Source organism: Scyliorhinus canicula, chromosome 5 (assembly GCF_902713615.1).
Source record: "Scyliorhinus canicula chromosome 5, sScyCan1.1, whole genome shotgun sequence".
Taxonomy (NCBI): domain Eukaryota; kingdom Metazoa; phylum Chordata; class Chondrichthyes; order Carcharhiniformes; family Scyliorhinidae; genus Scyliorhinus; species Scyliorhinus canicula.
Window position 1 is genome coordinate 132,694,695 of NC_052150.1, and position 15,367 is coordinate 132,710,061.

Genomic DNA, 15,367 nt, shown 5'->3' on the forward strand with positions numbered 1-15,367 from the left:
ACAGTAAAACATCCTTCCTTAAGTCCTCCTTCAATGAAAGCCAACATGCCTTCCTAACTGCTTGCTTGTACCTGCATGCTGTTTTCTGGTGAATCCCCAAACTCACCACAGCACATCCAAAAACAAACAGAGTACTCCTGGGCATTTTACAACAGCAAACATTCTTGAAAATCGCCTTATTTGCAATTTGGGTGTCTGGTTCTTTGCAGAATGATGCACGTGTTCATTGTCAGGAACAGCAGGACCCACATTAGGCACCAGGGCAATGGATCATTTGATTGAGCTGTGTGATAGCGCCACTTCACATGCTTCCCACACACGTTGGGGATGTTCACGTGAGTGCTATTTTGAAGAGTTCATGTGGCGTGCGCCGTGGACCTGGTGGAGCTACATGCCCAGCAAAGCTGCGCCAGGCTTCTATGGTACTGTATGCAGCAGAGCTACAGGGATGAACTTTGCACCCTTTATTTGTAAAGTAAAACTGATCCTGAGATTACAAAAGCTTCCACAAAGGGGCAGTGAAGGACATGACAAATATTGTATGCAGAAACTAATACTGTGTGCATTATTGACCAACCAAGAAATACAAATTTGAGGAAAGACCTGATATTTGTTTTTAGAATAATGCTGGTTACAATGCAAAAGTAGTTTTAAAATGATAAAAGACTGGATAAATAGAAGCATGCTGTTTCTAGTTGCTGAGCGGTCAAGAACGGATGGTCGTCAATACAAAATTAAATGTAACGGATTTTGAACAGGGAACAAAATAAATATTTGCACACAGTTGAAAGGCTGTGGAATTTAATTCCAAGGTTAGTGATTGAGGCAAAAACTATGCCATCTATCAAAATCGGATATAAAACAGAAAATGCTGGAAAAACACAGCAAGTCTGGCAGCATATATGGAGAGATAAACCTAGTTAACGTGTCAAGTCTCCACAGATTTTGTCAGACCTACTGAATAGTTCTAGCATTTTCTCTTTTATTTCAATTTTCCAGCATCCACAGTACTTTGCTTTTACGTTATGTCGAAGTTGGATAGAGGTTTAAAGGAAAATCACCTTAAATTGGTGTTCTCTGGCTCAGAATCCTTCTACCAACGGGAACATTTTCCATCCATCCCAAATCATACCAAAAATCAAAGCTAGGCTTCATAACAGGGATTTCCTGTGAAGCCCCTTCATGGTCTTGCATCTAGACTTGCTCTTCATCTTTCACTATTTAGAGGTAAGCATTCAGCAGCATAAATTTGTCATTCTGAACTGTATCACTTAATCTCCTGCTGCCAACATTATTTATAGTATTTTATGGCTTATTTTCCGACTTGTGGCATTCATAACAGCACTTTTGTTTGATTTCTTCAGGCCAGCTATTTTTTGACATCGCTCCAGGCTAGTGATGCCCTAGAGGCAGCATTTACCCTAACTGCTATTTTTAGCGATTACTTATAGGGAGGATTGGCATTCCTGTCAAAAATGTCTTCTTTCCTTCACTTCAAGTGGAAGTGTTTCTTCAAACCTGTGTGTCTCAGCTGTGGATCCTCCATTGCACCTGAATATTGTGAAATTCGGATATGCACTGTTCTCCTTGCTGTATTTTAAGTCCATCACTGTTGTTCTTTAAAATTCCTGGCTGTCACTCCCCTGGTGTTGCTTCGCTGATCAGCTCATGGGGAAGCTATTTTAATGCATCATTTAACCATGTTCCCAAACTCTGATATACTTGTTAACGGTTGATTAATTATGCTGTTAAAGATATTGTGACAGAAATTGTTTGATTAAGGACTGAGAAGAGCCAGCTGGGACACTGGATGGATAGTTAGGAAGCAGAGATCTGTAGTGCTGCATCCTGCAAATAAATGTAATCTCAAGGAAAACAACTGTCTTTCTTTTGTATTTCACCATCTGACGTGGGTCCATATAACAACATAAGGATTTTCTGAGATATTTTGTAACTTCCTAGAACCTTACGCAATGTTCAGTTAAACTTAACAAGTTCTCCAACAACAATTTGCAAATTATGTTTCCGTCAACGTACTTCCACCATCTTAGAGACAAACATATAATTATAAATGCCAATCTTTCTTTTTTCTTTGTCCATTTAAAGAGACTTAATACGCTTGTGTGTTGAACAACGTGCATCAACATTGTCATTGTGATCTCAGGAAATAGAAGAATGTGCCATTACTATCTCATTAAATCAAGGGAATAGCAACAACATTTCAAGTTCAAGTCTGTTCAGTGAGACTGGAGCTCTTCTTCCTCCTGATGTTTCGTGTGATGGCACAGCTGCTAGTTACATTTCATTTGATTTATGCGGCAGCGTGATTTAATCCAAAAGGCTACATAGTTCACATTACAGCGACTTGAGCTACTCGGTCAGAAGACAGCTTTATCAACTGCAGAGATTGGTTTTTAATCAAAAAGGCAAGGTAAGAGGTGCAGAAAGATCAGAGCCAGTGAAAGAAGTATCAAAGACAGAAACAACAGAGTAAAATGGTTAAATGTGGTTAAATTTAAGACACCATGGGGAGAATGAGAGAGACATTATAAATAATTTACAGCATAGAAGAGTGAATTAACAATAGGAAAAAATAAGATGACAGGCAGAAGGGAAAGAAATGAAAAAGAAAATGCCGTTTGAGCATAAGAAACGGAATGAAAAGAGTAGTTTAATTAATATTATGAAAAAAAATTCCTTATAATTATTTTATGGGATGTGGGCGTCGCTTGCTAGACCAGCATTTATTCCCCTTCCCCAGTTGCCCTTCAGAAAGTGTTCTGAGTTGCCTTTTTGAATTGCTGCAGTCCTGGAGGTGTAGATGCAGCTACTGTGCTGTTAGTGAGGGTGTTCGAGGATTTTGATCCAGTAACAATGAAGGAACGGTGATATGTTTCCCAGTCAGGATGGCTAGTGACTTGGAGGGGAACCTCTAGGTGGCGGTGTTCCCAGTTATCTGCTGACTTGTCTTCTACATGGTAGTGGTCATGGGTTTGGAAGGTGCTGCCTAAGGAACCTTGGTGAGTTTTTGCAGAGCATCTTGTAGAGGGTACATACAGCTGCCACTGTTCGTTGGTGGTGGAGGGATTGAATGCTTGTGGAAGGGGTAGCAATAAAGTGGGCTGCTTTGTCCTGGATGGTGTTGAGCTTCTTTTTTTTAAAATGTTTTTTTTATTGAGTTTTCATATTTTATATACAACATATTACAAATCATTAGAGAAGAAAAAAAAAACACACGCAAAAATTAACATGTATATTTACAGGTAAGCATCTTCATAATAACAATTGTGGCCGCCCCCTTTAGCCGGCATACATATTTTACATTCCACAATATGGCCGAGGCACATGTTTATAGGCATTTATTTATAGTTTGGTTTTGGGCCTTAGCTTGCCATCAAACCCCCATAACGAACCCCCCCCCCCCCCCCCCCCTCCCCCCGGCTACCTTCCCCCGATTCCCGTCCATTTTCCCCTGATTCTTGGCCACCCGACTATTCTTCCTCTTGTTCGTTGGCCACAAACAGGTCCCGGAACAATTGCACGAATGGCTCCCACGTTCTGTGGAAGCCATCGTCTGACCCTCTGATGGCGAATTTGATTTTCTCCATTTGGAGAGATTCCGAGAGGTCGGACAGCCAGTCTGCAGCTCTGGGTGGTGCTGCTGACCTCCAGCCAAACAGGATTCTACGGCGGGCGATCAGGGAGGCAAAGGCAAGGGCGTCCGCCCTCCTCCCCAAGAATAGATCTGGCTGGTCTGAAACCCCGAAGACCGCCACTATCGGGCATGGCTCCACCCTCACCCCCACCACTTTGGACATAGCCTCGAAGAAGGCTGTCCAGTACTCCATAAGTCTGGGGCAAGACCAGAACATGTGGGCGTGGTTGGCCGGGCCTCTTTGGCACCGTTCACATCTGTCCTCCACCTCCGGGAAGAACCTGCTCATACGGTTTCTTGTTAAGTGGGCTCTATGTACCACTTTTAGTTGCGTCAGGCCGAGCCTTGCGCACGTGGAGGTGGAGTTGACCCTATGCAGTGCTTCGCTCCAGAGTCCCCACCCTATCTCCATCCCCAGGTCGTCCTCCCATTTCATTCTTGTTGCGTCCAGTACGGTGTCGTCCCTTTCTACCAGTCGGTCATACATGTCGCTACAGTTCCCTTTCTCTAGGGTACTTGCGTCCAGTAGGTCTTCCAGTAGTGTCTGTCGTGGCGGTTGTGGGTACGTCCTTGTCTCCTTTCGTAGGAAGTTTTTGAGTTGCAGGTACCGTTGCTCGTTCCCCCCAGCTAGCTGAAATTTCTCTGTCAGTTCGTCCAGTGTTGTGATCCTGTCGTCCGTGTATAGGTCCCTGACTGTCAGTGTCCCCCGTCCTGCCTCCACCTTTTGAAGGTGGTGTCAGTCAGTGCTGGTGTGAACCTATGGTTGTTGCAGAGGTGTTGAGCTTCTTGAGTGTTGTTGGAGCTGCATTCATCCAGGCAAGTGAAGAGTATTCGATTACATTCCTGACTTGTGCCTTGTAGGTGGTGGCCAGACTTTGGAGAGTCAGGAGGTGGGTTATTCGCCACAGGATTCCTGGAGTCTGACCTGCTCTTGTAGCCACAGTATTTATATGGCTAGTCCAGTTCAGTTTCTGGTCAATGGTAAACCCCAGGATTTTGATAGAGGGGAATTCAGCGATTGGTAATGCCATTGAATGTCAAGGGGCAATAGTTAGTGAGGTAGCATAGCCCCCTTTAAGGGATTGGGGTTGACAGATCGCGTGATCGGCTCAGGGCCAATCAGGTGGGAGCGGGCGAACTCTGGCCAAGAGCAAATTTGTGCTGGACCCTGGGAGTAGGGGCCCAGTCAGTGTGGATCCCAGAGCTGAAGATCCATCCCATTGTCTTCAGTATCTGTATAATTACCAGCCTTTGCCTTTCGTTAATAAACCTGCTTGTTATTACTGGAAGCCTCCAGAGTGATTCTCGAGCCACCACAGTTAAATCTTCTCTTGTTGGATATGGTAATTGGCTGGCCCTTGTGTGGCACTAATGTTACTTGTCCAGGTCTTGCTGCATTTGAACATGGACTGCTTCTGTATCTGAGGAATGATACTGAACATTGTGCAGTCATCAGTGAATATCCCCAATTCTAACCTTATGATGGAAGGGAGGTCATTGATGAAGCAGCTGAAGATGGTTATGCCGAGGACACTACCCTGAGGAACTCCTGCAGTGATGTCCTGGAGCTGAGATGATTGACCTTCAACCACCACACCATCTTCCTTTGTGCTAGTATGACTCCAACCAGCAGATGGCTTTCCTCCTGATTCCCATTGACTCCAGTTTTGCTAGGGTTCCTTTTTTTTTGGATAAATTTAGAGTACCCAATTATTATTTTTTTATTTTCCAATTAAGGGGCAAATTAACTCCACATGGACAGTGACCCAGGGCTGGGATCGAACCTGGGTCCTCAGCGCCGCAGTCCCAGTGCTATCCACTGTGCCACATGCCGTCCCTTGCTAGGGTTCCTTGATGCCATTCTCGGTCAAATGCTGTCTTGATGTCAAGGGCAGTCACTCGCCTCATGTCTGGCATTCAGCTCTTTGTCCAGGTTTGAACCAAGGCTGTAATGGGGTCAGGAGCTGAGTGATCCTGGTGGAATTCAAACTGAGTGCAAGTGAGGCTTTCCTAAATTCATTGCTTTTTTTTCTTCACATAATTTGCCATTTGAATTCTCTCCAAACACCCGATCTATGTATATGAATTAATTTGAAATTTTGGTGAATCAAATTTAAGTCTTGTTTCTTAAATTTAGATAAATTCTTGTTTTTTATATATGCCCTTTGATAGACATTAACCACAGAAATCACTGATAAGGCAACCTCTGATTAGTTGTTTATATATTTCTCTACTGATATCTCAATCACGTTCTCTAACAACATACGCAGGAAGGGGGATGAGGTCCTGCAGCAGGATTTCAGGGTGCTAGGCAGAAAATTAAAAGACAGGACCTCAAAGGTTGTAATCTCAGGATTACTCCCTGTGCTATGTGCCAGTGAGGCTAGAAATAGGAAGATAGAGCAACTAAACACGTGGCTAAACAGCTGGTCTTCAGGTGATGTCCTGGAGGACTGGAGAATAGCCAATGTGTTTCCTTTGTTTAAGAAGGGTATCAAGGATAATTCAGGGAAAGACAGGCTGGTGAGCCTTACGTCAGTGGTAGGGAAATTACTGGAGCGAAATCTTCGAGACAGGATCTACTCCCATTTGGAAGCAAGGGGTCGTATTAGCGAGAGGTAGCACGGTTTTGTGAAAGGGAGGTCGTGTCTCACTGACTTGATAGAGTATTTTGAGGAGGTCACAAAGATGACTGATGCAGGTAGGGCAGTGGACGTTTCCATATGGACTTCAGTAAGGCCTTTGACAAGGTCCCTTATGACAGACTGGTACAAAAGCTGAAGTCACACGGGATCAGGGGTGAGCTGGCAAGATGGATACAGAACTGTCAAGGCCATAGAAGGAAGAGAGTAGCAATGGAAGGGTGCTTTTCTGATTGGAGGGTTGTGACTAGTGGTGTTCCGCAGGGATCAGTGCTGGGACCTTTGCTGTTCGTAGTATATATAAATGATTTGGAGGAAAATGTAACTGGTCTGATTAGTAAGTTTGCAGACGACACAAAGGTTGGCGGAATTGTGGATAGTGATGAGGACTGTCAGAGGATACAGCAGGATTTAGATCGTTTGGAGACTTGGGCGGTGAGATGGCAGATGGAGTTTAATTCGGACAAATGTGAGGTAATGCATTTTGGAAGGTTTAATACAGGTAGGAAATATACAGTGAATTGTAGAACCCTCAAGAGTGTTGACAGTCAGAGAGATCTTGGTGTACAGGTCCACAGATCACTGAAAGGGGCAACACAATCGATTCCAATGAGAAATGGTACCAGATTCGCCAGGTTCAGGATTGACATTCAGGAGACTGACAAGCTGCAGCCGCATAAACACACTTCACTCCCCAACCAACAAATGGCAGCGAGGTGCGCAGCCCTGAGATTCACCAACGCTGGACACCGTGGAGGAAAGGTAGACAACCTGGGGTGGGAAGGGGGCTGCCAGTGGCCGCCGTTCGCCGGGCTTGAGCGCAGGTGGCAGACAGAGTGACCACAAGGAAGGGATGGTTGAGGCAAATCGAAAGGTTTAATTACACAGTACTACTATCTACAACTCCACTCCCCGTAGTGTCTCCTGCACCAACCCACATCTGGGTCGGGGTTTTTATGTGCGCTGGGCTCCCCTTGTTAAGGGGAAGCCAGGCCCTTTTATTGGGGAAGCTTGTGTTCATCTGAGGTCACAGGCAACGTTATAGTCCGGTCACCTCCCCCCGCCCTCCAGCAATGGGTTCCAGGCTCCCACTACCTTCTATGTAAAAAAACTTGCCTCGCACATATCCTTTAAACTTTGCCCCCCGCACCTTAAACCTATGCCCCTAGTAATTGACCCCACTACCCTGGGAAAAAGTCTCCGACTATCCACTCTGTCGATAATTCCTGCATTGGTAGTGGAATTTGTACATTTTTATTTTAAAACATAGGAGCAGGAGGAGGCCAATCGGTCCTTCAAGCTCCCGCCACCATTCATTATGATCATGGCTGATTATCCAACTCAATAGCCTAATCCTGCTTTTCCCATATCCTTTGATCCCCTTCACTCTAAGTGCTATATCTAATGGCTTCTGAAACCACACAATGTTTTGGACTCAACTACTCTCTGGGTGAAGAAATGTCACCTCATCTCTGTCCTATATGGTCTATCCCATGACTTTGCCTCCTGGTTCTGGCTCAAAGATGCATAAAACTTTATATTGCAAGTACTTTTCCTTCCATTTATGCATTCCTTCAATAAATAGGTTTAGGAAGGTAATAAATTAATAGGGAAATTTCGGACTTCCAATGGGGGTCATGGAGTGAGTGGTCCCGCATTTGGTGGCTCTTGCTCTTGGTGAAATTTTCTGTTTTTTCCCCACTACAAATGTGAGGTAATGCATTTTGGAAGGTCTAATGCAGGTAGGGAATATACAGTGAATGGTAATGCCCTCAAGAGTATTGAAAGTCAGAGAGATCTGGTATACAGGTCCACAGGTCACTGAAAGGGGCAACACAGGTGGAGAAGGTAGTCAAGAAGGCATATGGCATGCTTGCCTTCATTGGCCAGGGCATTGAGTTTAAGAATTGGCAAGTCATATTGCAGCTGTATAGAAACTTAGTTAAGCCATACTTGGAGTATAGTGTTCAATTCTGGTCGCCACACTACCAGCAGGATGTGGAGGCTTTAGAGAGGGTGCAGAAGAGATTTACCAGGACGTTGCCTGGTATGGAGGGCATTAGCAATGAGGAGCGGTTGAATAAACTTGGTTTGACGGAGGTTGAGGGACGACCTGAGAGAGGTCTACACAATTATGAGGGGCAGAGACAGAGTGGATAGTCAGAGTAGAGGGTAGCGGGGTCAATTACTAGGGGGCATAGGTTTAAGATGCGAGGGGCAAGGTTTAGAGGAGATGTACGAGGCAAGTGTTTTACACAGAGGATAGTGGTTGCCTGGAACTCGCTGCCTGAGGAGATGGTGGAAGCAGGGACGATAGTGACATTTAAGGGGCATCTTGACAAATACATGAATAGGATGGGAATAGAGGGATACGGATCCAGGAAGTGTAGAAGATTTAAGTTTTGACAGGCAGCATGGTCGGCACGGGTTTGGAGGGCCGAAGGGCCTGTTCCTGTGTTGTACTTTGTTCTTTGTTCACTCGATTTGAGGGGTGTTTAGCTGGTGAATTGTGCACAAGCACTGAAGGATTGCAATACTCCTCTGGTGGGGCCGGTTTATACTTACCAGACGAGGAGTGTAACAAATAAGAGACAGCAGCTAGACCAAGAGCATAGTAGAACACAGAAAAAGATGGCTGAAGGTGCTGGGGCATCGTTGCCCACCCAGTGGTCCATAGGGCAGCTTGTGAACAAGTTCCAGCAGCAGAGGAAGGAAGCATCAGAGACCAGGCTGAGGTGGTGGAGCTGCTTCGGGCGGCTATTGAGAGAGCAGAGGCTTCGCTGGAGGCGAAGATGGTGCTGGCGGCAGATAAGCACAAGAGGTTGAAGGAGAATTATTCCAGGAGACAGAATCTCCAAATAATGGGAGTGCCTGAGGGGGTCAAAGGAGTGCAGGCGGCATGTGGCAAATATGCTGGAGAAGCTGATGGGGAGGTGGTCTTTGACCGTCTCCTCGAGGTGGATCGGGTGCACAGGGCTTTGAGGAGGAGGCAGAAAGTGGGGGAGCCACCGAGGGTGATGGTGGTGAGGCTGCATTGTTTTCCTGATATGGAGAAAGTCATGAAATGGGCGAAGCAGACAAAGAGGTGCACCTGGGTGGGGAGCGAGCTGAGAATATACCAGGAACCGGGTGTGGAGTTTGCCAAACGGTGAGCTGATTATAACGGGATCAAGGTTCCCTCTACAAGGAGTGGCTGAGGTTTGGGAATCGGCTGATTATGGGGGGAGAATTCAATACGGTTCTGGACCCGAGGTTAGACCGGTCATGCCCTAGGTCACTAAAGGTTTCCGGTACTGAGAAAGAGTTGATAGGGTTAATGACATGTCTGGGAATGGCGGACACTTACCAGTTTGGGAGGCCGAGGGCGAAGGGGTTTTCGTACTTTTCACATGTGCACCGGATATACTCCCGGATAGATTTCTTTGCACTAGAAAAAACGCTGTTGCAAGGGTGGTTGATTTGGAGTATTTGGCGATTGTGATTTCGGGTTGGATATGCGGATGGTGCAGGGGGAGGCTCAGTGGCCGTAGTGGAGGCTGAACGTGGGATTGCTGGAGGACAAGGGGTCTGTGCGAAGGCGAGGGCAGCCTTTCGTAATTATGTAGAGCTGAATAAGACAGGTAAGGTCACAGCTTCCACATTGTGGGAGGCATTGAAGGCGGCAGTAAGGGGGGAATTTATTTCGATTTGGGCATGTAGGTAATGAGTGGAACAGAAGGAGAGGCTGAGATTAGTTGGCCATCCTGAGGGTGGACCGGAGATATTCGGTGTCGGCATAGGAGGCATTGCTAAAGGAGCTGCCACCTCTGGTGCTGCAAGACATGTTATCAAAGGATGACATTGAGGAGGGGAGAGTGGTGGATATATATGGAGAGCTGATTGGTAGGGAGGGCGCTCCTGTTGAAGAGGTCAGGTGCAAGTGGGAGGAAGAGGTGGGGGCGGAGTTGGGGGCCGGTGCGTAGAGGGAAACCTGACGAGGGTGAATGCTTCCTCATCGTATGCGAGGTTAAGCCTCATACACAGAGCGGGTCCTCAAACGACAGACGCTGTCAGAACACACAAGACCTCATGCGATACCTCCTTCCCATCTCCTCCTCGGCCTGTTGGGTGGCCGGCTCTCCTTCCTCACCGGGTGTGGACATATACGCGGGAGGGGATGGGGTATTGAAAGATGGGGGTGGGGCACCAGAGCGGCGAGCGCTGGCTAATTTAGGGATCTGCCCATCTCTACCCCACTCCCAGCGCCCCCTCTGCAGCCAGCCTCACCCTCACATCCTTTTGACAAAGCACTGAGGCAGGTTGAAACATTGTGATCAGGTGTTTATTGTGAAAAGTTGAACATTTATGTACAGGCTTGTGCCCTCGCCCCTAATGCTGTACTGTGTGTTGCACCCGTGCCAACTTAATTGGTGTCGACCTTTCTGGCCTTACAGGCCCTAACGCTACACCACGGTGGATCCCCAGACAGTACTTCAGGTGTGGAGTCCCGCCCTGTGACCTGGGTCCCCTTTGATGTCTGACTTCTGGAACGACCGGACCTGGATGGGCCGGACTGCTGCTCTGGTGTCCCAGATGGCGTGATGCTGCCCTGTTCTGTCTGCTGCCCATCAGATTGCCCAGGGACAGAAGGGGGGTGTCCAAGGCGCAATGGTATTCCGGCACCTCCCCTGTGGGAGTCACCGGCACAATACCCATCACCTCCTCCTCCCCCCTCGGGGTGCCAGCTGGCCACCGGGCTACTCCTTGGAATGGGGGTGCGAGCGGAGCCAACTCCTGAGGCTCCTCCACCATCTGGCACTGCCAGTCGTCGAGGCTCATTCCTCAACCAGCGTCTCAATGCTCACAGCCATGGAGCACAGGGAGTGGACCACTTACCTCCCACCGGGCCCACCAACCAGGTCTAGTGCCCGTTGTTCTGCTGTGGTGATTGGCCGCAGGTCCAATGGTTCCTCGCCAGTCTTTTCCCTCTCCCGGCGGTTGTGGACCGCATTCTCCTGGGGGGTGGGGGGCGCGATGGGGAGACTGAAAGCGCACAATTTTAGGCAGTCGGACGCATGCAGCACAGGGGTAAGTAGCTGGTGGCCTTTATCACCAGGGCATCCGGATATGGCGGCTGGTAGTGTGATTATATGTGGTGCAGGGAGGTGCGTGTGCATACTGCCAACGTGTGGGTTTTGCTCACCCTCTGGGTGGGGGCGGGCTACTACTGTGTGGGAGGGGGGTCGGCACCAGGGCCACAGTGCTGCCTACTCACCCTGGCCGCCCTGAGAACATTGTGCACTTTTTTGCAGCACTGATGTCCGGTCCTGGGGGTGGGGCCCAGGGTGCCCATGGCCTCTGCCACCTGCACCCAGGCTCAGTGTACGGCAGTGGGTGACAGCCTCCTTCCCAACCCGGGGTACAGTATGGCCCACTTCTCCTCCACTGCATCCGGCAGGGTCTTGAGCTCTGCATTTGCAAACCAGGGTACCACTCTCCATGCTGCCACCTTGTTGGCTGGGATGAGTGTGTGTGGGGAGCGGAATGCTAATATTTGGCTGCAGCTTGTCAGCTTCAATCCCGGCCCCAGCGAATCCAACACCATTGTTCATTGGAATTGATCATGTTTCACATGGTGCCAGTGCTAGCCCATTAACGTTTGTTGAATTGCTCCGGGAGTGGCGGCCTTTGTTTTAACTCCAGATGCAGCTCACTGAAAAACACAGACACACCCAAGCTTTTTCTCAAACTGAAACTAAAAAGCAGAAGTAGAGCTCAGCTCCACCCAAACTCTAACATCACTCCAGTAACATGAGCAGCCTCATTTCTTAAAGGTACATTGCTTAAACACCCATTTCTTAAAGGTACACTCACATGACACTCTGTTTTTTTACTTTAGTTTAATTGGTTGAACTCAAAATAGGTTCAGCCCAGAACCTGATCACTAATGCACCATTGATCTCATAATAAAGACTTGAGGAATTCCGTTTTGTTTCTGTATTGCTGTTATAAATGCAAGAAACTGCCTCACGACTTGTGCTTTATTAAAACAGAATGTATCCTACAGTGGAGTTGACAGCTGAGCAGTTAGTTTAAAAATCCAATTGTAATGGCCGGGCAGGCAGAATGAATATTACTATTTTAGCTATCAGCTTTAGAGAACGTATGACAACTGATAAATAGTCGAGTGTGGTCGGCTGTAATGCTTCATGTGACCCTGAGTTGTTGGACCGAATAGTGTATTCAAAAGAGGTTTATTGTAGTAACAGGCTGGCGTGAACATTACATTTTGTTGCAGTTTCTGTCTGTGTTGCAGACTTTGATCAAAATACAAAAACAGGGTAAGAGATGTTGGTTCCAAAATTGGATGTAGATTATTACCCACTCTTATTAACATGCAGAGATAACTGATCATAGTCGTTCTGGCCTTTTATGATGAGCCTTATCTGAAATATATAAAATTGACATTTGTGCACATGTATTACAGAACCACAGAAAAATACAGTGCAGAAGAGGCCCTTGGGCCCATCAGGTCTGCACCAACACATGAAAAACACCTGACCTGACCTGCCTACCTAATCTCATTTGCTACATGGGAGGCAGTGGTGCAGTGGGATTGTCACTGGACTAGTAATCCAGAGACCCAGAGTAATGCTCCAGGGACCCAGGTTCAAATCTCACCATGGCAGATGGTGGAATTTGATTTCAATAAAAATTTGGAGTTAAAAGCCTAAAGGTAACCATGAAATCATTGTCGATTGTTGTAAAATCCCATCTGGTTCACAAATGTCCTTTAAGGAATGAAATCTCGTCCTTACCTGGTCTGGTCCTACATGTGACTCCAGATCCACAGCAATGTAATTGACTCTTAAAAATACCCTCAGGGATAGGCACATCCCATGATGCCCATCCCACTGGCCCATCCAGTGACACACACATCCCATGAACGAATAAAAAATAACTTGGCCCATAGCTTTGAATATTATGACATGCCAAATGCTCACCCAGGTACTTTTTAAAGGATGTGAGGCAACCTGCCTCTACCACCCTTCCAGGCCCTCTGGGTAAAATTTTTTTTTTTTTCATTGATTCTGACCTCGGGTAACTGTCTGTGCTGGGGAGTTTGCACATTCTCCCCGTGGATGTGTGAGTTTCCTCCAGGTACTCCAGTTTACTCCCACAGTGCAAAGATGTGCCAGTTAGGTGGATTGCCCATGATAAATTGCTCCTTAGAATTTTTTTTTTTATTCACAAATTCACATTGAATTTGTGCCCCTTCGTGACTGACCCGTCAACTAAAGGGAGCTCTCGTTCCACCCTATCCATGCCCCTCATAATCTTGTACACCGTGATCAGGTCACCCCTCAATCTTCTCTGCTCCAGCGAAAACAACCCAAGTCTCTCCAACCTTTCTTCATAACTTAAATGTTCCATCCCAGGCAACATCCTAATCCCGTACCAGCCTCCCCGGACAGACGCCGGAATGTGGCGACTAGGGGCTTTTCACAGTAGCTTCATTGAAGCCTACTCGTGACAATAAGCGATTTTCATTTCATTTCATAATGTTCCATATTCTGGGACATATTTGTTATCTTTGATTTGAGAGATCAGAATGGTCTCTTAGAAATGTTAACCCAAGAGTTCTCAAATCTGCAAAATCAATGGCATGTGTGTTAACATTTTGCTGCTTGCCTTCTCAACTAAAATGGTTGTGAATGTAACTCTTGAATATGGTGGCATTAGATAAATAGCACAATTTTCATAGTAACTTTCTCTTCAAATGGGCAGCACAGCAAGGTGGTGCAGTGGTTAGCTCTGCTGCCTACGGCGCTGAGGACCCGGGTTGGATTCTGACCTCGGGTAACTGTCTGTGCTGGGGAGTTTGCACATTCTCCCCGTGGATGTGTGAGTTTCCTCCAGGTGCTCCAGTTTACTCCCACAGTGCAAAGATGTGCCAGTTAGGTGGATTGCCCATGATAAATTGCTCCTTAGAATTTTTTTTTAAAAAGCAATTCTGATCCTGGGGCAGGTGGGAACAGAAAATCCCACCCATGGTTGAGGCAGAATTTGGAGGGAACAGGTACGTAGGAGCCAGAATGGGAGAAAGTGTAGAGACTGAAATTGTTGGCAGGGCCAATGGCTCTGAGCCCCAGCTGAAAAGACAGGAATGTTCTTGCTTCCTGTGGCCCGGAAAGCCACGACTGAATTTTACGGTCAACAGGCAATTAACTGCCTGAGGTTATATCTCCTGCCTCCATGTGGGAGGATATCCCACCTCCCAAGAATTTCTGGCCAATCTTGCAGCTTTCCAGTTCCAACAACGAGACTCCGCAAAAAGCACGTGAAATGGCCGCCATCGTTCAGATCCAGAGCCTGAAAAGATTTAATCATTTGGACCCATTCTGCCTCGTAAGGGGCTTGCCGCATCGTTTCAGTGGCCTGGATGCAGGAGTAGCGCATGGAGGCATGTTCATGAAATACACAGGTCTCAATGGCCGTGGACAGGGTGAGCTGCTTTACTTTTAGTAGCTGCTGGCGCAGGGGCTCAGATTGAACACCAAAAACAATGTGGTCACGGAGCATGGAGTCAGAGGTGGACCCGTAGTTGCAGGACTGCACAAGGACGCGGAGGTGGGTAATGAAGGACTGGAAAGACTCGTCCTTACCCTGAATTCGCTGCTGAAACATGTATCGCTCGAAGCTTTCGTTGACCTCGACCGCGCAGTGGCTGTCAAACTTCAGAATTATGGTCTTGACCTTCGATTTGTCCTCCCCCCTCATCGAAGGTGGGCGAGTTGTAAATGTGCAGAGCGTGGTCACCGGCTGTGAAGAGGAAGAGAGCAATCTTCCGTGCATCCGAGGCAGCTTCCAGGTCCCTGGCTTCAAGGTACAGCTGGAAGCGCTGTTTGAAAAGATTCCAGTTCGAGCCCAGATTCCCTGCAATGCGGAGAGGCGGCGGCGGACGAACGGAGTCCATTCTGTGGGATGGCGCGAGACTGGTAGAAGGCAGATCACTGAAGGGTAGGTCTCAGAAGTGCGAGCATCCCTCAACTCCTGGTATCATGAAGTGTTGGCTCGTGTAGACTTGAGA

General features: G+C 47.3%; 1 protein-coding gene across 2 annotated transcripts in view; it reads left to right on the forward strand.

Annotated features, from left to right (window-relative positions):
• zgc:110045 (uncharacterized protein LOC664755 homolog) overlaps positions 1–15,367 on the forward strand; it is a 326,605-nt gene that overhangs the window by 59,202 nt on the left and 252,036 nt on the right. Inside the window, exon 1 of one of the 2 annotated variants that reach the window (XM_038797711.1) lies at positions 2,333–2,431. The exons of the other annotated variant lie outside the window; for it this stretch is intronic. The gene's annotated coding sequence lies outside the window, so the exon portion shown is untranslated. Of the gene's footprint in view, positions 1–2,332; positions 2,432–15,367 lie in introns of those variants that run through there. 2 annotated transcript variants of the gene reach the window in all.